This window comes from Nicotiana attenuata, unplaced genomic scaffold (assembly GCF_001879085.1).
Source record: "Nicotiana attenuata strain UT unplaced genomic scaffold, NIATTr2, whole genome shotgun sequence".
Classification (NCBI taxonomy): domain Eukaryota; kingdom Viridiplantae; phylum Streptophyta; class Magnoliopsida; order Solanales; family Solanaceae; genus Nicotiana; species Nicotiana attenuata.
The window spans coordinates 159217-182559 of record NW_017671873.1 but is presented as its reverse complement, the minus strand read 5'-3'; positions in this window follow the sequence as shown (position 1 = coordinate 182559).

Sequence of the window (23343 nt, the reverse complement as noted above, 5' to 3'; positions counted from 1 at the left end):
GGTTCACATGTGGAAGTCAACTGAGTTATGAATCTGCTAATGTAGTTCAACCTTCCAAGCAGGCTCATAACCTCTTTCTTGGTTCTTGGAGGGGGCAAATCTCGAATGGACTTTATCTTTGTTGGGTCTAACTCGATGCCCCTTCGACTGACTATAAATCCTAAGAGCTTGCCAGACGGAACCCCAAATGCACATATGGCTGGATTTAGCTTCAAATCATATTTGCATAGCCGCTCAAAGAAATTTCTCAAGTCCCGAACATGGTCGTCCTGGGTCCTGGATTTGATGATTACATCGTCTACATACACCTCTATCTCTTGGTGCATCATGTCATGAAAAATGGCAGTCATGGCTCTCATATAGGTTGCCCCGACGTTCTTCAGACCAAAAAGCATGACCCTGTAACAGTAGGTGCCCCGGGGTGTGGTGAAAGCTGTCTTTTCCATATCGTCTTCATCCATCAACACCTGGTGATATCCTGCGTAACAATCCACGAAGGACTGTATCTCATGTTTGGCGCAGTTATCAACAAGGATGTGGATGTTCGACAAAGGGAAATTATCCTTGGGACTTGCTTTGTTCGAGTTTTCCCATCCTTCTTTGGCACTGGAACTACATTGGCTAACCATGTGGTGTATCGGACCACTCGGATCACCCCCGCTTTCAACCGTTTTGTGACCTCTTCTTTAATCTTGTCACTGATATCAGTTTTGAACTTTCTTTGCTTTTTCCGGATAGGGGGATAATCGGGGTATGTTAGAGACTTGTGAACCACTAAATCGACACTTAGTCCTGGCATGTCATCATATGACCAAGCAAACACATCTTTGAATTCAAACAACAGTTGGATCAACGCATCCCAGGTTTTTTCATCTGTGTGAATGCTTATCTTGGTTTCTTTGACTTCTTCAGTACTACCCAAATTAACCGGCTCGGTATCATTTAAGTTCGGCTTAGGTTTATTCTCAAATTGTTCCAATTCTCGATTTATTTCCCTAAAATCCTCTTCTTCATCATATTCCGGTTCTCGGTTCATTATTTCACAATTAGACAGCATGTTTGGATCTGGGCATGAATTCCGCAAGCATGTCATGTTATTTAAAGTCGCATTATTAGAACTGAAAGAAGAAATAAGAAAGAAAAATAACAAAAATCAGAAAGAGTAGAGAGATGAATGATGAAATATTGATTTCATTTCATTGAATTTGAAGATAACAAGGTTTACATTGGAAAATTAAAGACAAGAAACTAAAGAAAACATCCGAGTTACACCCTGAATAACTCGTGATGTAGAAAAAGTGGCAGGACTGGACTACCGGGCTTCACGCCTGATTGGGAACGGAGTAGCCTTCTAATTTTGCAGCTTAGCATTGGGTCCCATGTATAACACCTCAGCGGTGCTTGAGCCTTCTCCCGGCTGAATCATGTGGGTTTCATACAGCATCTGCCTTATAGCCCCATAGATTTCTTCAATTTCCTCGGTCGTGAAGACCTCATCTTCCTCTTCCTCATTGTATCTAGGCCTGACAAAGGTTTTATAAAGATGCGGAATCGGCTGAGGCAAGACCCAACCATTGTTCTTTCTTTCGTCTGCCCATTTTCCATCAGCTGGCGTGGGTTGGAAACCTACCCCAAAGAACTTCTCACTGGCAGCCAGGGTGATAGGTTCAGTAATTCCTTGCAATGAATCCCGAGCCCCTTCCCGGGCTTGTAACCATGTCTGATCATTTCTTTGGCAACCATAATTGATGCGTTCGAGAGAAAGGGTTGGGGACAAGGGTTTCCTTCTTCACATTGGTCTGCGACCACCACCTCAAAAGCTTGATAAACTATATGCTCACTACCTTCTCTGGCTTTGAGGCATGGGACTGATGGTTCCCGGTAAATCGACTGCTCGTCCTCTCCATGGACTACAATCTCTTGATCCTCATGTTCAAATTTCACCATCTGGTGGAGAGTGGAAGGTACAGCCCTGCTGCGTGAATCCAAGGTCTTCCCAAGAGGAAATTATAGGAAGTATCCATATCCAGGACCTGAAAGGTCACCTCGAAATCTACCGGGCCAATAGTCAAGATCAGATCAATTTCACCAATAGTATCTCTCTTGATGCCATCAAAGGCACGCACACAGACGTTATTGGGCCTTATTCTCTCAGTACCGATTTCCATCCGGTGCAGAGTTGAGAGAGGGCAGATATCTACCCCAGAACCACCATCTAGCATGACCCTTTTCACATAATATCCCTCGCTTTTAACTGTCAGATGCAGGGCTTTGTTGTGGGCGGCCCCTTCCGGAGGCAAATCATTCTTGCTGAAAGAATCTGATTAATTTCAAAAAACCTTTCCGCCATCCTCTCCAACTGTTCCACAGTGGTCTCAATGGGTACATACGCGTCGTTGAGGGTTTTGATCAATACTTTCTGATGTTCAGTTGAATTCATTAGCAGAGACAACAAAGAGACCTGAGCAGGAGACTTCCGGAGCTGGTCAATTATCTCGTAGTCCGCTATTTTCATTTTTCGGAAGAACTCCTTTGCTTCTTCAGCACTCACTGGTTTCTTGATCGGGAAACGCTTCTTTGTGGCATTATTCACTTTCTCCAGATTGAGGTATTTCTCAGCCAAACTTCTTTCCTTTGATTCTCCCAAGACTTCTTTTCCTTTATAAGTTATTACCGCTTTGTTGTAGTTCCATGGAACGGCAGTGGGATCTGTCATGGGCCTTTGCGGTGCGCGGCCAATAACCATAGGCTCATTCAGCCTTGGTGAAATTACTGGCCCCCGCACCACGTAGGTCCCTTTAGGCATATACATTTTGGATCCCTTGTTTAACTTAAACCTTCTTGGAGGGCTCAATGATATCTGTTCTTTCTTGCGGCCCCGGGGAACATAAAGAACGGCATCTTTTGAGGGTGCTGCCCCAGTTCCAGTTTCCCTTTTCTTTTCTGTATTCTGAGGGGCGAGTTTACTCTTTTTCTCCGCTTTGTCCTGTTTTGCGGTAGCCCTTGGTTTCTTTTTCACATCGGCTATGGCAATGATAACATTTAAAGCTAGGTCAAACTCCTATGGATTACATTAGGAATGTCTTCGTCCTTTAGCACTATGAGGTTTTCCACAGCTCTCTTCAAAGTCCAACAACTCTCAGTGTCGTGCCCTTCACCCCATAATGATAGGCACATCGGGTGCCAGGTTGGTAAGAAGGTGACTTTGGGTTTTGCCTATTTGGAGGTGCGGGTTGCAACAAACCCATTTGGACCAATTCGGGGAAGACGCTAGAATATGACTCGCCAATAGGTGTGAAGTTTGTTTTCCTTGGCGGCTCCCGTGCACGGGCATTGTAAGGGAAATTATTTTGTGGGGGTCGGGGATTGTACTGAGCTTGGTGAGGAGGTTGATTTCTGGGAAATGGAGCTCGGTTTTGGTGGAATTGTTGTTGTGGCCTAGCATATGGTTGGGCATTCATTACTGCATACGGCTGAGGAGCCATAGCATAGGCTGCATCTTGATGGGGATAATAATGTTGTGGGTTGTTTTTGGAGAAGTAACTTCTGGATGGACGGGGTTTTCTTACACTTGAAGTTGCCATTGAAGCTTCTTCTTTCTTCTTTCGGTTTGCTATACCTCCAGACCCGTCTTGAATGGCTTGGGAGGTAGCCCTTATAGCATACTGACTCAGGATGCGCCCTGTCTTTAACCCATTCTCAACCATTTTGCCAATTTTGATGGCCTCGGCAAATGGTTTTCCCATCGCAGACATCATATTTTGAAAATAATCGGCCTCTTGGGCTTGATGAAAGACACTGACCATCTCTGTTTCATCCATTGGAGGCTTAACTCTGGCGACTTGCTCGCGCCATTTGACAGCATACTCTCGGAAACTTTCCGAGGACTTTTTCTTTAGATTTGACAATGAGTTCCTGTCAGGGGCAATGTCGATGTTATATTGAAACTGCCTGACAAAATCCCGAGCCAGGTCGTCCCAGATATGCCATCGAGATATATCTTGGTCCATGTACCATTTAGAAGCAATACCGACCAAGCTCTCTCCAAAATATTGCCATAAGGAGCTCTTCTTTTCCACCTGCTCCCTGCAATTGGTTGCAATACCTTTTGAGGTGGGCTATGGGATCCCCATGCCCATCATACTTTTCAAACTTTAGGGTTTTGAAGCCCAAGGGTAGATGCACGTGTGGGAACATACACAGGTCAGCGTAAGATACACTCTTTTGCCCGCTCAAACCTTATATATTTTTTAGACTCTGCTCCATACTCCTCATTTTTCGGGCAATCTCCTCTTGTTCAGGGTTCTTTGAGGTTTTCTCCTACCCCACGGTAAACTCGTACCGGGGTTGCTGAGGGTAGGAATTAGTGGTGAACTGGGTAGGCTCCAGTGGGAAAGATGGTACTTGAAAGGTAAAGGACGGCGGGTCAAAGTTTGGCCTTGGCAGAGTGGGTTGTGCCGTGGCTGCAGAAGGTGGCGCAGTGAATATATTGGAGGTTGTGCCTGGCATCAACACCTGGGAGCGAACCTAAGAAGGTGTTCCGGCAAAGTGAGCCGAAATGGTAGGATATCCCAGTGGAGTATTCGGGTAACTTATGGGGACGTTGGAGGTGTCACTCGCCCTGGGAAGTAGCTCGGGAAATCCAGGGATTACACTTGGTGGTTCCCTACCATTAGACCAGGCGTCCCACATTTCTATCATGCGGAGACGCAGAATTCTGTTTTCCTCTGCAGCGGCCGATTCCGAAGTTGGGATGGCCGAAATTGGGCTATCCTCAGGGATAGGAACCGTTGGTAGATGACCCTCAGATGACATTTTGATGCTTCCCTTTGACCTTGTGAAATAAGGATGTGAAGCCAGAGTACCACAAAACCACCCACCTCACTATAGAGCCTGACTGGAATACAAACACAACAAACCGGTTAGTGCGACACAATTAACACATAGGGAATCGCACGTTGGGGTGTGATGCACCTATACAGTTAAATGTGTTTCTACATATTTTGCGACGGTTGCGTGTTTCATCCCGGCTTTCGTTTATTTCTCCAAATTATCTTTCTTTCCACTTTGGCTCTTTAATGCTTCTCCTCTTATTCCCATTTTCCTCTTTTTTCTTTCCTCCCTTTTCTTGCTTTGCCCCCTTTTTTTCGTCTTTCTTTTGGTGTTTCTTTGACTCTCTTTTTCTCTCTTTTTGGTTTTTCTTTCGGTTCTTTCCTTCTATATTCCTTTTTTTATTTGAGTTAATTACAAAATCATGACCGGATCCGATGAGGATTGCCTACGTATCACGACGCCACGTGAATTAGATCATTACGTAGTTCAAGAAAAATACGAAAATAAGGAAACAATATTTTGGGGAATTTTCAATTTTCATTAATAAAAATCCTAAACTTTTCTATTACAAAGGACTCCAACATACTCATTTTTTTGTAATTTTAACAACTACAGATAGACCTAAAATAACAACTGAAGTACAGACTCGATAAATGAAAATTATGAATAAATAAGTGCTTCGACTCCTGGGGCCCGTGGGACATCATTCGGTCTTGCCACGGGCCACTGTGCAAGATCCCCTTGAAGATGCTCCAGATCACTCATTATTTGGCGAACAAATGTCATAACCGCAGTGAAGAAAGTGGTTCTAGTCATGTCTTCACATTCTTGACACTTCACGACGATGTAGTCGGCAATGGCTCTAACCCTCTCTCGGATGACACCTTTTTCTTGGAGCAAACGCCCGATTTGCTGAGTCTGAGCTTCTAACACCTGAGTGTCATGATGGTTTTGATTTTGCAACTGTTGCATATCCTCCTCCATCTGGGTCATCAAAGCATAACAATGTTCCCTTTCGGTTTTAAAGTTCCTAGCCTGTTTGGCTGCCTCATTTTCAATGGTAGTTTGCTTTCTCTTCAGATTGGAGATTGTCCCCTCATATTTTCTTTTCAGCTGCCGCACATACTCCGCTCGTCCTTCTGCATTCTTTGTTAGCTGTGCTCGGGCTTTTGCTAGACTAGCCTTAGATTTTTCTATGTCATCTTAACACTCAGTTACTTTCTTTTTAAGACCACTTATAAGCCTTTCATCTGCTCGTCTTCTTTCTGGTTTCTAGCAGCTATTTTCATCTTTTGGATCTGAGCCTTAAGGGCTTCGTTTTCTTGAACCAGCTTCTTTTTTTCCCCTTCATCGGCAGCGGCTTGGACACCATTGTCAAATTTGAGGTCCCTAATTTTTCCCTCCAGTTTACTTATCTTGGACCTATAGCTTGCCTCTTTCATCAACCAGTCTCGTTGCTCCCATGAGTCGTCAGTAAATTGCTGGACGTGGGGCCTCTTAGCAGGCCTTTCGGGCTCTTGGGGGATTTGAAACCTTTTACCAAACCAAGTCATGTAACTAGGGTCTACCTCACCTTTAGGTAAATCCCGCACCAGAGTCTTAGGTTCTAGAAATCTGCACTCATTCCAAATTTTACGAACTTTTCCTTTTTGGAATTCAGCTTTTGGACCCAATTCTATGACTTTTCGGCTCAGATCTTCGTCATGGGGAATAGTTTGAAACCTGCCCGGTTGGCGCAACACCCTGCGAGGAGCATATGGCTGAATGCTCCGGAGACCCATTAGGAGAATATAGCACACCTCAGCTGACATGTAGATGACTTCAGTGATAGGGAGCCATCCGAAAGTCCATTTAGTTTTGTCCGAGGTTAAAGAACTCAAGTGCGCATACCAAGCCTCTGTACCTTTTTGAAATTCAACACCCGCCACTCGATTTTCATACTCTTCGATGCAATTCATACCAGTCATGCCGTAGTTCATATACCCGACACGGTGACAAAGATGTTCTTGTATCCACAATTGTAGTAGCAAGTTACAACCTTGGAAGAATCTTCCCCCTTCGCGACAGATGGTTAAGACTCGGTAAATCTCAGCTAAAATCATTGGAACAAGAGTGCTATTATATTTCTTAATCATGACATCAACCATTCCCACGAGACCCAATTCTATGTTGCCGTCTTTTCTCGGACAAATTATTACACCCAAGAATGCTACTATAAAGGCCAAACCCCGTCGTGCCTCCCATTTGTCTTTGTTTCCCACATGGGTTAGACCAGTATCAAGTGCTTCAAAACTGTGAGGATTGCCATAGCGTTGGTACAAGAATTGGAAAGTGCAAAACCCTTCGGATAAATTCCTATCCTGAACCTCCCGACTGATGCTCAACAGATCTAGAAACTTGTGAGGAGACACTGTTCTTGGCGATACCGGGTACCGACTTCTGAGGTTCCCACTAAGGCCGGCATATCCCGCAATTTCTTCTAGTGTGGGAGTGAGCTCAAAATCAGAAAAGTGAAACACATTGTGAGTCGGGTCCCAGAAAGGTATCAAGGCTTCAATCACATCCAACCTTGGCTTGATTTTAAGAAGTCCCACGAGACCACCCAAAACCTTTAACACAGTCCCTCTGCTAACTTTCCCTAAATCGCTCCACCACATATGAAGCTGTAAGGGGATTTCAGCAAGAGCTGCGAAGGGTTCATTTTCGGTTGTGCTCATCCTGCACATTTATTAGGGTGATTTAGATTAAAGAATCATGATTCATTTTGACTCAAGAAAAAGCTATCAAAATTTTTTTTTTCAAAATTTTCATTTTAAAAATAAGAACCCGGCTTTGCAAATACGGCCCTTCAGCACTTCGAGAAAGAAGATTTTAGGGCTGTGTTTGCTAACCGGCCAAAAATTTGAAAAAGAGACCAAAGGTGGTTGTTCTTGCAAAAACAGCCTTCCGGCGTCCTTTTAGGGACATTTGGCTATTTTAGACAAAAATGGCATCACCTTACTTATTTATGACAGAACACTAAAAATTTTGTTCTTTTTTGGGTTATTTTTGCAAAAATGAAGTTGGACCCGATGGGGGTTGCCTACGTATCCCACATCCTGTGAAAATCAAACTTGCGTAGTTCGGTCAGATTTTACATAATAAAAACAATACTAAATGGTTTTTTTCTTTTTCTTTTTTAAAACAAACTTTCTCTTTTTTTTTCAAAATTTCGGCAGAGTTTCGGTATTTTTTTGGACATCGGGTTTTTCAGAACATGTAATTATTTCTCTAGCCCTCCAATTGATTTTTCTTTTTTCCAACTTTTCTACTATTATTCATAAGCCGGTCAACATGCAAATCCGAAGCAAATAAATGCACAAGTAGCAAGTAGAATGGATCAGGATTGTCTTTTCATTTCGGGTACACCTATCCTAGACGGACCCAACCCCTATGTTGAATCCCTAAAGTCAAATGCACGTGATGCAAACAAAACGTTCCTACTAGGGATCCGACATGAGGCTATGCTATTCTAGGTTTAAAACCTGGGTATATTGTTCTAGACCTGGCTTACCCGAGCGGACAACTCGGGTCGGGGGGGGGGGGGGGCAGCGTACCGGGAATACAGAAGCTTCACCGGCTTTACAACTTGTCCGAACCTCGTTCTAAAATTGGGATATGACTCTAACAGAAAAGAAGTCACACGAAGTGCACCCCAGATGATTTAGAAGACTCAGAGAGAAGAGGATTTCGTAACAGTTTTATATACAGTTCACACAATATCAAAGCGGTAAAAGCGACATTTAGCACATTAGCTCAAACATGTAGAAATCAGATAATAAATAAAGCCAAGTATAGCAGTTATTCTAAGCTCGAATTCTTGAACCCTGAACCAGAGATTCTGGGTTCTTCTCCCCAGCAGAGTCGCCAGAGCTGTCACACCTCCTTTTTTTACTCACCCAAAAGTGATATATAAGGGAGTTTTTCCAATTTAAGTGACATTATTCGAAATGGGATTATTTATTTATTAGAGTCGCCACTTGGGATAGTTTAATTGGTGTCCCAAGTCACCGCTTTATTTTTAATCCCAAATTGAGGAAAATTCGACTTTCCCTTTGAAGTCTGCGAACTAGAAATTTTGAATAAGGAATTCTGTTAACCCGGGGGAAGGTGTTAGGCATCCCTGGATTCTGTGGTTCTAGCACGGTCACTTAAACTATTATAATTGTCCTATTATCTGATTTATTACATATTTTAGCCTATGGTGCATTATTAACTTATTAACCGCTTTTAAATTATTTTTAGGAAAGATTCACCGTTATCTAAAACACGTCTTGAACCACATCACATGAAATGCACCCGCGGTCCACGACACATTTTATCTAACGTTGTTGAGATTTGAATTTGGGTCACATGAAATTCACACCCGAGTTTAGGAAATTAATTTTAAAATAACGCGCCTAAAGCAACTACGCACTTTCAAATTTGCGAGGGCCATGGAAAATTCAACTAAATGGCACGCCTCGATTTCTAAGGATTAAAATTAATTAAGTGAGGGCCATGCATTTTGAGATTTTATTTGGCATGGCACTCCTCAAATTATTCTATTAAAAGGATTTCTAAATTAGCTTTTGAGGGCCATAAGTTACATGTTGGGCTAATATGACACACCTCAAACCCATTTTAAGAGTCTAGTTAATTAAAGAAGACTTAAAAGCATTCTAATTATTTTAGGCCAATGCTCAAACTTAACTCATTAAACAGGAAGACTAACACTAAATGAGGTCCAGTCTATTTTATTCCAAAGTCTGGGCCTAACGTGAGGCCCAATAGCCTAACAAAGTTGCAAGGCTGCAAAGTTGTTGATTTCACAATAGCTAAGTTCAGGCCCAAAAGGGAGCCCAACCCTTAGGACAGACCAGCGTCACAGAACTGAGACTCAAGATCGAGTCCCTTCATAGCACAAAAAACAGCATGTATTTGAATTCAAAATTACAAACTGATCCTATATCAAATTTTAACCAAATATAAGCAACAGGGTAAAGGGGTGAAGCATCACTAAACCATAGCACCATTTTAAGAGAAAACCATTGCTTGAGTTTAATTACTCTAATGACACCAATTGCACAATATGCCTCTTTAATTTAAAAGCCCAAACTAACTTAAAACCATAACAGGAGAATATGAACCTTAATTAAAACTTATAGATTCTAGAGAGACTGACATTATACAACCATGATTTTAAACACCAAGTTCAGTAACATAACATTCAAACATAAACCATAGGAACATGGATTCAAAAGGGAATCTGCTTAAATAGACTAACTATTAGCTTAGGAACCATCCCTGAAGTAAAGGGGTTATTTGTGCACCACAAACATGCTGTAACAGTTCGACTGAAATACAAGGTAAAGAGAATTCAAAGGCAGTCCACATTACACTACTTATCATGGTTGAATGCAAAAATCTAGTTACTGATTTGGCTAAGCAAGTTATTAATCGAATTTTCATAACAGTCCAAAATTAGATACAATGATGGGAGCTCAACTATCCAAACCAGAAATCCACTAGAATATACAGTAAGTCAGATTACTAAAACACAAAATCATGAAGGAATACAGCTAAATCATAAACAAAGATGATGCTATGCTTTAAACTCCATTTTTCCATTTCATCCTTCAAATTGAGCCTCACATTAAGTAGAATTCAGAAACGTGTACCTGAATATAGCAAAACAAACCAGAAACACAGCTTGAGATCAGGGGGAAGCAGCAGTAGCAGAAAACAGCAATGTAACATGCAGAAACCAGCAACTCAAACCAAGCCTTTTAAAACCCCAAATTCAAACCATTTTTCAACCAGCAACACCCAAACAAAAACCCAGCTACTGGATTTTGATCTTTCAGAAATTCTATTGAACCAAAAGGAAGCATAAACCAGAAGCCAGAAACCAAATTTTCAACAAAATTTCAGTGCTTTAGAGCTTGGAAAAAGACCCAGCCGTTTTCTCACTTTTCAGTGTTTCTTAATCTCTAATTTTCTGACTTCTGTGTGAAGAAAGAATGCCTTTATAGGCAAACCTTAGGGCAGCAAGAATGAATTCAGTATTACTCTTTTAATCCTTTTGGAATTTTCCTTTTTGCTAATGTACACTTAGTTTAAAAATCAGGTTTTCAAATTAGTCCCCATCCCACCTTCCTAGAAGTTTCTGTATTCAGTTACATAAGATTCTCCTACTTAAATTTCCTAATTTAACCTTTGAACCCCTGTTTTTTTCTTCAGGAAACCAAATGGGTCAAATTGACCCAAGGTTCATCCCCAGAACCTGGGCTTGCCAAACCGGTTTAATTCCCCCTTTTGGGCTTCTGATTTTCAGACCACAATCAAAGGTCACAAATTAATGGGCTAACCAGAATTTCCAAAAGAAAAACCAGAACACCTTTAAATAAAACCAAAACAAAAGGGAAAATAAACTAATTAGACTTAAATAATAAAAACCAAAACAAAATAAACTAGAGTTGTTATTAATCTAATTAAGCAATAGAACAGACGATTAAAAACGAAAACATAACAAAGAAAAAAGAAAAGAGGAGACAGAAAAGAGATGAAGATGAACATAAACGAAAAAGAAGAAGAAAAATGCAAGAAAGAAAAAGAAGCTGAAAGTACCTAAGAGCCAGACGGGCCAAATCTTGAAATTACTCCTCGAGCCTTTGATTTTGACCGAAATGGGCCTTAATCGTGTGTTCTCAAACGAAAACACACGAATAAGGTCAATTTCAGCCCAAACCTTCACTAAACTCGCTGATTTGGAATTTTGGGATTTTAGGGTTCGACTCAGATTTAAGATTCGAGGGAATCTGGGGTGATTCGAGGGAAACAGGTTATGGATTGGGAAGGGGAGGGTGTGAGGCTTTTGGGGTGTTGATTTAGGGATGACTAGAGGCGGCGCCGCCGGCTACAAACGGAGAAACTCAGGGCGGCGCTAGGGTTAAGTCCGATCTCTGAATATGGGAGATGAAGACTGAGGAGGTAACGGGGGGGGGGGGGGGGTAGTCGAGGCGGTTCAGGACAGTTAAATCTAATCAAACACCCGTAGTTCTCGACCGTTCGATCAAGGAAGATCAAGGGTCTTGATCAAAGGCAATCGAAACGGGGTCGTTTGGTTCCTGAGTGGGGCAAACCGGGTAGGGGAACGGGTTTTGGGCCGGTTATTTGAGGGTAAAATGATTGGGCTTGGGAGAATTTAAATGAAATGGCCCAAAATCGGATTCTCTCACTCTTTTTGTTTCTTTTTATTTTCTTTTTTAATTTCAAAATTATTTTCCCTTTTTTTTCCAAATTAAAAATAAAAATCTAAATTAATTCTTAAACCAAATTAGCCTACCAAATTAAATTAATTAACTCTAAATAATAATTATCACAACTAATTAAATACCAAATTAAAAGAAAACTACCAAAATTCGAAGCTAAAAATTAAAAATGCAAAAATAAGTTTTGTTTTGTGATTTTTTCCATTTTTGTAAAACAAACTAATTTACTAATTAATCTAAAAAATGTAAAATTAAAACCTAAATGCAAATGCAATGTACTTTTTGTATTTTTTATGAATTAAAAAGAATTAAACATGCACACAAACATGCAAATAATCAGAAAATTCTACAATAATTCCTAAAATAACAAATAATTAAAAGAAAAACCTAATTTTTGGGAATTCTGTAGGAGTAATTCATGTGAGGCAAAAATCACGTGCTCACAGCCTTGGGTTGCGCCTGTTCTATTTGTGAAAAAGAAGGATGATACGATGAGGATGTGCATTGATTACAGGCAGTTGAACAAAGTTACAATCAAGAACAAGTGCCCTTTACCTCGTATTGATGGTTTATTTGACCATCTTCAGGGAGCTAGGGTGTTCTCCAAGATTGACCTCCGGTCAGGGTATCACCAGTTGAAGATCAGGGACTCGGATATTCTTAAGACATCTTTTAGGACCCGATATGGTCATTATGAGTTCCTTGTGATGTCTTTTGGGCTGACCAATGCCCCAGCAGCGTTCATGCATTTGATGAACAGCGTGTTTCGGCCTTATCTCGACTCATTTGTTATTGTATTTATTGATGATATTCTGGTGTACTCGCGTAGTCAAGAGGACCACGCGGAGCATTTGAAAGTGGTATTGTAGCGGTTGAGAAAGGAGAATCTTTATGCAAAGTTCTCCAAGTGTGAGCTTTGGATCAGTTCAGTGGCTTTCTTGGGGCACGTGGTGTCCAGTGATGGTATTCAGGTTGATCCGAAGAAGATAGAGGCGGTTCAGAGTCGGCCCAGGCCGTCCTCAGCCACAGAGATTCGCAGCTCTCTTGGTTTGGCGGGTTATTACTGACGGTTCGTTCTGGGATTTTCATCTATTGCATCACCCTTGACCAAATTGACCCAAAAGGGTGCTCCATTCAGGTAGTCGGATGAGTGTGAGGCGAGTTTTCAGCAGCTCAAGACTCCCTTGACCACAGCTCCAGTGTTAGTTTTGCCATCAGCTTCAGGTTCATATACGGTATATTGTGATGCTTCTCGAGTTGGTATTGGATGTGTGTTGATGTAGGAGGGTAGAGTGATTGCTTATGCTTCTTATCGGTTGAAGCCCCATGAGAAGAACTACCCCGTTCATGATTTAGAGTTGGCTGCCATTGTTCACACATTTAAGATTTGGAGGCATTATCTTTATGGCGTGTCTTATTAGGTGTTTACTGATCATCGTAGCCTCCAGCACTTGTTCAAGCAGAAGGATCTCAATTTGAGGCAGCAGAGATGGTTGGAGATGCTAAAGGACTATGATACCACTATCTTGTACCATCCAAGAAAGGCCAATGTAGTGGCTAATGCTTTGAGTAGAAAGGCGGTGAGTATGGGCAGTTTGGCATATATTCCTATTGGGGAGAGACCTCTTGCATTTGATGTTCAGGCCTTAGCCAATCGGTTCGTGAGATTGGATATTTCGGAGCCCAGTCGGATCTTAGATTGTGTGGTTTCTCGATCTTCTTTGTTTGATCGCATCAGAGAGCGCCAATATGATGATCCTCATTTGCTTGTCCTCAAGGACAGAGTTCAGCAGGACGATGCCAGAGATGTGACTATTGGTGATGACGGGGTATTGAGGATGCAGGGCCGGATATGTGTGCCCAATGTAGATGGGCTTCGAGAGTTGATTCTGGAGAAGGCCCACAGCTCGCGGTATTCAATCCATCCGGGTGCCGCGAAGATGTATCAGGATTTGAGACAGCACTATTGGTGGAGGAGAATGAAGAAGGATATTGTATGATTTGTAGCTCGGTGTCTCAATTGTCAGCAGGTGAAATACGAGCATCAGAGGCCGGGTGGCTCGCTTCAGCAGATGGATATTCCAGAGTGGAAGTGGGAGCGGATCACCATGGTTTTTGTAGTTGGACTCCCACGGACGTTGAAGAAGTTCGACGCCATTTAGGTGATTGTGGATCGGCTGACCAAGTCTGCGCACTTCATTCCTATGTGTACTACCTATTCTTTAGAGCGGTTAGCAGAGATTTATATCCGAGAGATTGTTCTCCTGCATGGTGTCCCAGTTTCCATTATTTCAGATAGAGGTACTCAGTTCACTTTGCAGTTTTGGAGAGCCGTGCAGCGAGAGTTGGGTACTCAGGTTGAGTTGAGCACAGCTTTTCACCCTCAGTGGGATGGGCAGTCCGAGTGCACTATTCAGATACTGGAGGACATGTTGCGCACTTGTGTCATTGATTTTGGGGGTTCATGGGATCAGTTTCTACCGCTCGCAGAGTTCGCATATAACAACAGCTCTCAGTCGAGTATCTAGATGGCTCCATATGAGGCTTTATATGGGAGACGATCTCCAGTTGGTTGGTTTGAGCCGGGCGAGGCTAGGTTTTTGGGTACAGACTTGGCACATGATGTTTTGGACACGGTGAAGGTGATTCAGAAGTGGCTTCGTACAGCGCAATCGAGACAAAAGAGTTATGCGGACAGGAAGGTTGGGGATGTGTCTTACATGGATGGGGAGAAGGTTCTACTGAAGGTATCACCCATGAAGGGTGTTATGAGATTTGGGAAGAAGGATAAATTGAGTCCTCGGTTCATTGGGCCTTTTGAGGTGCTTTGGAGGATTGGGGAGGTGGCTTATGAGCTGGCGTTGCCACCTAGCTTGTCGAGTGTGCATCCGGTATTTCATGTTTCTATGCTTCGGAAATATATTGGCGATCCGTCTCATGTTTTGGATATCAGTACGGTACAGTTAGACGGTGATTTGACTTATGATGTGGAGCTAGTGGCTACTTTGGAGCGGCAGATCCGAAAGTTGAGGACAAAGGATATAGCTTCAGTGAAAGTGCAGCGGAGAAGTCGGCCCGTTGAGGAGGCTTTTTGGGAGACCGAGCGGGAGATGCAGAGCAGATATCCACACCTGTTTGAGGCTTCAGGTATGTTTTTTGACTCGTTCGAGGACGAACGTTTGTTTAAGAGGGGGAGGATGTAACGACCCGGCCAGTCGTTTCATGGGTTTTAGCCTCGTTTTCCCCATTCCTGCTTCTTTATGTGTTGTTCAGCTGTATTTCATCATATCGTGTTGGTTGTGTTGTGTTCGGAGTGGTCTTAGAGTGGAATGAGACACTTAGTCTTTAATTTAAGAGTATAAGCTAGAAAAGTCAACCGCATGTTGACTTATGAGTTGAAGGTCTCGGATGTGAATTCTGATGGTTCGGATAGCTTCGTTAGGTGATTTTGGACTTAGGAGCCTGTTCGGAATGTAATTTCGAGGTCCGTGATAGATTTAGGCTTCAATTGGCAATATTGGAAATTTGGAGCTTTTCGGTCGGTAGTGGAAATCTTGATATCGGGGTCGGAATGGAATTCCGAAAATTTGAGTAGGTCCGTTGTGTCATTTGTGATGTGTGTGCAAAATTTCAGGTCATTTGGATGAGGTTTGATAGGTTTTTATATTGTTTGCGGAATTCGGAAGTTTTGGAATCCCTAGGCTTGAATACGAGGGTGAGTTGGTGTTTCGATGTTGTTTTGAGTGTTCCGAAGGTTGGTATAAGTTTGAATGATGATATGTGACTTGTTGGTGTTTTTGGTTGGGGCCCCGAGGGCCTCGGGATGAATTCAGAAGGTTGTCGGAAAGACTGGACTTGAATTTGAGCAGTTGTCATATCCGCACCTGCGGATTGGGAACCGCAGGTGCGTGGCCGCAGGCGAGTGATCAAGGCCGCAGATGCGGAGGTTTTGGAAGCTGAGGCAAATCCGCAGGTGCACCAAGGACCGCACCTGTGGGACCGCAGATGCAGATGCATGACCGCAGAAGCAGAATTTTGAGGTTTAAGTAGAAACCGCACCTGCCATGGATCTTCTACAAGTGCGGCATGGCAGAAGCGACCTAGAGACCACAGGTGCGGAAATTGTTGGGTAGAAACTATATAAGCCTCACTTCGCGAATTTCAGTCTTTTATCCACCATTTTGAACGAGTTGGAGCTTGGGAGCAGTGATTGAAGGGGGAAATCAAGTGTTTTCAGTAAGGTAAGCTACTTGGGCCTTGTATCTTGTGTTTATGGCAATTATTCCATTGTTTAATCATGGTTTTAGTGAGAAAATTAAGGGATAAATTGGGAGATTAGGGCTTGTAATTGGAGAGTTCAATTGGGGATTTTAGGGGCCATTGAGGTCCGATTTTTTATGATTTTGGTATGTATAAACTCGTGAGAGGATGAAGATTCTAGTGTTGTGATTTTTATCGGATTCCGAGGTGCGGGCCTGGGGGTCGAGTTTGACCAATTTCGGGAATTTTGATTTAATTTGATGATTTTTGCGTGGGCTTTGTTCCTTTAGCATGTATTGATGTTATGATTCTGATTTTGGATAGATTCGGGACGATTTGAGGACGAGTCGAGAGGCAAGGGCATTGCGGAGTAGATTTTTGTCCGGTTCGAGGTAAGTAACTATTGTAAATCTAGACCTGAGGGTATGAAACCCCAGAATTTCGTACTATTTTGATAAATGAGGTGACGCACATGCTAGGTGACGAGCGTGTGGGCGTACACCCGTAGGGATTGTGACTTGGTCCATCCCGTGGCAACAATAGAGTTACATATTTTGATAAACTCTATATGTTATCTATGTGTTTTAGCAATGATTTTGTTAACTTGGGCTGAATGCCATGTTTAGGGCCTTGTGCCGTACTATTTGGACCCTTAGGGGTATTTTACTATTATCCTCACAACGTTTTGATAGAAAGCTTTATCCTTAGTCATGGTTTATACCTGTTTATTTTTAAATCTTGTTCCTCACTCTATTTTTTTTAATATTCATGAAAGTGTTTTGGGCTGAGTTCCCTATGTTTGCACCGAGATGCCCGAGTGGCTTGTGAGGCTGATGAGTGAGTGAGGCCGAGGGCCGAATTGTGAGGATAGTTATGGATCTGGCTGCACGCCGCAGCGATATAGCGTTTGGGCTGTAGGAGCCCCTCCGGTGTCTGTACACCCCAGTGAGTGCAGTCGACTATATTTATGGATCGGGCTGCATGCCGCAGCGGTTTTTATGAGATACTTATTGAGCGCGAGTGCTAGTGTGAGTGCTGATTGATGGTCATTAAGTCACGAGTGACTGAGAGGCTTGCCTGAGGGGCTATATATATATATATATATATATATATATATATATATATATATATGAGTGGTACTTTGCCCGAGGGGCTTGTTTTTATGAAATTACTATTTTCACTCTTCTTTGTACTGAGCCTCTATTGAAAATGTTGAACAAATGTTTTTAACGACTTCTATTGAAACTGGAGTTTTTACTGGATGTTCAGAATTTACCTACTGATTTGATCTTGTTATTTCCTCCGAAATTTCCATGTTATGATATGTTTGTGATTTTAAATGCTCGTCACTGCACTCAGAATTTATTTATAATTGTTACTTCCTGAGTTGACGTACTCCCGTTACTGCCTGCACCTTGTGTGCAGATCGATGTGCCAGAGCATCCGAGTGAGAGTCGTCCTTTGCCTTCAGCGCATTTCGGAATCGCAAGGTAGTTGCACGGCTTCCGCAGCCCTGCCTTTCTCCTTCCCATCTTTTAGTATTTGTAGTTATCAGACTCATTTTGTATTGAGTAGACAGTGTCGGATTGTATTCTAGTGGCTCATGATTAGTGACATCGGGATCAGGCAGTGTTTGATGTTTTGCGTATCTGTTTTTCGCTTATTTTGAAATGTTTTAAACAAAAGATTTGTGATCATCTTTGACTAGTAAATGAGTTAAGAAAAAGACCTTTATGTTATAAGTGTTGAATCGGCTGGCCTAGTACTGCGATAGGCGCCATAACGACCGGGATGGTTTGGGGTCGTGACAGCATAAGAAAAGGGAAGTGTATGTGATTGCATATGCTAGAGTTTAATTGTTGCTATAAACCATGGTCATTGGTGTGGTGTGCCTCAATTATGTAAAAACAAAGTGCTCAAGGTTGTGGCTATAAGTGTAGTTTGATTGCTCGAGGACGAGCAATGTTTAAGTATGGGGTATTGATGTGTGGCTATAATTCCATAGTTTCATACATTATTTGCCTTGCATTTTATATGCTTTAATGATAAATTACACTTTATTTGCGCGTAATGGAGTCTACTTTATGTGTAGGTGAATTGAAGATGAAAGTAGAGCAAAAGGGAAACTTAAACGTTGAAAGCGTGCTGGAGAAACGAGAAAAGGAGAAAGCTGGCGACGCCAACCTTTGAGTGCGGTTTGAACTATTGATTTACGTAGGCCTTAAGTAGGCTTTATACCTGGCGAGGCCAGGCAAAGGCCAGCTCAACCAGGCGTTAGACCTGGCGAGGCAAGTCAAAGGCCAGCTCCACCAGGCGTTATGCCTGGCGACGCCAGACTTGGGGCGAGATCCATTCCAAGTTTTGAAGATTTATTTCGTCTCCTAATTTGACAAGGACTTGACCTACACGTTTAGGACTTTTCTTACACATATAAATAGACCTAAAAACACCAATTTTAAAGAGAAAAAAAAAAGGTGACAGACGAGAGACAGACATTAGACGGGGGGATTCGACCTAAGGAGACAAGAACACACTAGAAGCAAGGCAGAGAATTCTTCTACGAGTTTTTCACTTCCTTCTTCCTATTAAAATTATTGGTTATGAATTATAGTATTGTTGTAATGCATACTATTATGAAAAGATAATTTTCATCTAGGGTTTTGATGGAACCTATTGGAGGATGATTTTCCTATTACGTTAATATAGATTTGTTGTAGCTTTTTCTCTAATTGTTCAACTTCATGTATATTGTGGTTGGTTGAAGAGCTCTCAATCGACTGTGCCTATTTAGTGTGTATTACTTGGGAGAGAGTGCATATTTAGGTAGTTTTTGAACAACATCACTCCTAACGTATATGAGGGATCAATACGGAGGGTTTAAAGGTGGGATTAGGGATAACAAAACCTTGGTGCGATCCGAGTGAGCCGTACTTAATGCCAGCTAGCGTAATTCGGGAGAATATGTCTAGTAAATTGTGGCAGTTACTCGGGAGAGAATTACAACACTCAGAGCGCTCATGATCGGTAGAGAATACTTGGGCAAGTTTATAGAAAACATAGCGGAAAGGATTACTACAATAGGGGAAATCATAACTCTAGACCTCCTTAATCTTGTCTCCAATCCTTATCCTTGTTAATTGATAGTCTTACTGCTTTCTAGTATTTGTTAGTTAATAAGATGAAAATAAACATTATGATCTTTATAATTAGGAAATTGTTTGAACTTGTGTTTCTTAGCGATATCGAACAATTGTAGCAAAGCCTTAGTTCTCTGTGGGATTCGACTCCCGACTTGTAAACCGGATTATATTTGCAACGACCGTTTAGTCCTTTTTATAAGGCATAGTTAGGCGTGATCAGGCATGTTGCATATTGTGATTTTCTCCTAGATGGGATCAAATGGAAAAGTTCTTGGCTAATTAAGTATGTAGTTGCTTGTGACTCGGGAGTGGATTACGAAGTTCTCGTATTTTTCATATGATGGCATGGTATATGTGGTGTGTTGGGTAGGATTAAGATTTGCACGTGTAAGGTCACGGGTCAGTTTTGGAGGGAAGGACATGAATTCTTAGGCAGCATGGGCGATCTTAGGTGACTAGGAGAATGATATTACAATTTGGTATTACTTGAGAGTATACATTTCAGAAGGGGCAATGTGTTTTGATTTATAGATACTTCATTAGTATTGTGGTACTCTCCTAGTTTATCGACTGTTGCTATTCAAATTTTTCTATATGGCACGGGAGAATTTTACAAGTATTTCTTGTGGGATGATCGTGTATGAGAGATGTGTTCGACATTCGGCGGTGGAGTTGGGATCAGATATGGTGATTCATGTGTTCTATGGATATGGAGACTGGGAGTTTCCTGGAGCAGATAGTTTCATGGCTGTGGACTATGAAGTTATGGCCGAAGCTAGCCAGATGATGGTATGTGTTATGATTCAGTCATTGTGGACTTTCGGAGGGTTATTTACCTATTTGTGGATGACTAGAGTTGATTTGGGGGTCCATTGGTAGGCTCAATTGGGATGTGTATTCTACACCGAGTCGGATTGGTTGGCTCCATACTGCTATTGTTGAGGGATGTGCCATTCGGTGGTTATTAAGCTTATTCGTGTTCTAAAATGATTGGTGAGTTACTCTTCTATGCTACGAGGAGTTGTGATTCGTTAGTTATATGCACGTACAATGCGGTTCTATTTGGGCTTATAGCAGAATTTGAGCGAGATGAGTATCTGGGTATTGCGTGATTGATTACGTGTTAACTATGTTCTTTTCGGATTGTGACATTGTGTTATTTGCTCTCCGTGGTTATGGTAATGCACTTTGGGTACTTGATATTGAATTTCGCGTGGTCATTGATTTTGAGCAGGGTGGCTCGAGGTATGTAATATGGACTAGCGTTTGGATGGGGTCACGTATTATAGGGGAGTTATATTGGGGTATGATCTTTTGTGTTAGATTTGCGGGATGGTCCTTCGGCGTGTGATGGACTTTCGGCATTTCATTGTGGGAGTACTTGTTAAGCTTGCGGGTCAATTCTCTCGTTTGAGTCATTTTCTATGATTTGAGTACATTTGGATTGTTGCTTGCTGGTGCACAGATTGCACGGGTTGTGGCTTTAAATTGTATTTATGTGTCATGTCACTAGGGTGGTCGTGTTGGATGAGATGAGGTCATTGGACCTAGAATGGATACTATCGGATTTGATTGTGGTATATTTGGAAGGATAATATCGGGAGTCTGCTTAGAAGTTGGCTATAGTTCTTGTCGAAGGAGAGGGAGCTCCACGACTTGTTGATCTGACGAGTGGTTATGAGTTTCCGTGTGTTTCTTTCATCATTGGCAGTGTATGAAGGTGTTAGAACGAGACTTTGTTTGAAAAGAGGTTTATTACCGGCATTGAGTTGTTTTGAGCAGCTTTTGTGATTGGAAATTTTTGCTATGAGTATTTGAGTTTGCGGTATATCATGTGATTACATCTTGTGTTATGATTGCAGCTTATTCAGACTTGTACAGTGTGTAGATGTAAGACTCTGATCTTATGGAAATTTCGGATGTTGGAAATTGGACTCAAAGCCTTATGGGTTAAGGTTGGTGTAATGATTTTGAGTTATGTTTTGTTATCAGACCTATATGGGATAGGGTGACATGGGATCACCCCCGGATATGTGCATGGTAAGTCTACACGGTGATTTGTCGGCTTTTTAAACAACTCTGGGCACGTTCGAGGACGAACTCATGTTTAAGTGGGGGAGGAAGTAACGACTCGACCGGTCATTTTGAGCATTTGCATTTCGCTCAACTGTTTGAGAGCATGAGTAGCTCCGTATGGTGTACTATGACTTATGCGAATCGTTGGTTTTGGTTTTCAAGTTATTTGGAATTGATTTGGAAGAATGATTTTCAGCTATAAGCTTTATATTTGGAAGGTTTGAGCAAGTTTTCAGTATTTGACCTCGGATTGGATTTTTGACGATTCCGTTAGCTCCGTTGTGTGATTTTAGACTTAGGAGCACGTACGGATTGTGGTTTGGAGGTCCGTAGTAGAGTTTGGCTTGAAATGGCGAAAGTTTGAATTTTGGAAAGATTGACCGGGAGTGAACTTTTTGATATCAGAGTCGGATTCCGATTTCAGAAGTTGGAGCAGGTCCGTAATGTCAAATATGACTTGTGTGCAAAATTTGAGGTCAATCGGATGGGATTTGATAGGTTTCGGCATCGGTTGTGGAAGTTCGATGTTTCAAGTTCATTGATTTTGGATTGAGGTGTGATTCGTCGTTTCGATGTTGTTATGTCTCTTTTTAGGCCTCGAGTAAGTTCGTGTTATGTTATGGGACTTGTTGGTATATTTGGACGGGGTCCCGAGGGGCTCGGGCGTGTTTCGGATTGAATTCGGATCATTTTCCTTCATGTTTCCACTGCTGTATTTTGCTGGTTTTCTGGTGTCTCGGTCCTTCATTGCGTTCGCGTGGCAAGAGTTGCAAACGCGTAATGTATTTTGATGGCAATGGCATTTTCTTCATCGCGTTCACGTATATTATTCCGCGTTCGCGGAGAGTTGGGGCTAGTCTTCTTCGAGTTCGCGTATGAGAGATCGCATTTGCGTATAGTTGAGCTGGGAGCAAGAGCTGGAGGATCTTTCTTCATCGCGTTCGCGAGGCTCATGCCGCGTTTGCGTAGTTCTGTCTCTAGTGTATATCGCGTTCGCGAGGCCTGTGCTGCGAACGCGTAGAGCATTTTTGTGGCTAATAATTTTTGTTCATCCCAAACGCGATGGTTATCCCGCGTTCACGAATGAGGATATATGGGTAGAAGTATAAAGTACTCTATTTCGAGGGTTTTGGCCATTTGCACATTTTTGGAGCTATGGAGCTCGGATTGAGGCGATTCTTGAAGCAATTTTCACCATATGAATTGGGGTAAGTGTTCTCTACTCGGTTTTGGTTATATTCCATGAATCTATCTTCAATTTTAGCTTTTGGTTGATGAATTTTAAAAAGGAAATTGGGGGTTTTGGCCTAAAGTTTCATAATATGAATTTTTGAGTTTTGAACACCGATTTTGAGTCGAATTTGAGTGAAACTAGTATGGTTGGACTCGTAATTGAATGGGTTATTGGATTCTGTGAGTTTTGTCGGATTCCGAGCTGCGGGTCTGGGTGTGATTTTTGGCTGGATTTGGGATTTGATTTAGGATTCGATCTTTATCATTTGGAATTGTTCCTTGGGCTTTAATTGATATATTTGAGTTGCTTTTGGCTAGTTTTGAGTCGTTCGGAGGTCACTATGCGTGTAATGGCATTCTTGGAACATCGCTTGGCTTGCTCGGTATTAGAATTTGCTTGATCGAGGTAAGTAACTCTTCTAAGATTAGTGTTGAGGGTATGAAACCCCAAATTACATGCTATGTGATTGATGTTGAGGTGACCCACATGCTAGGTGACGGGCGTGTGG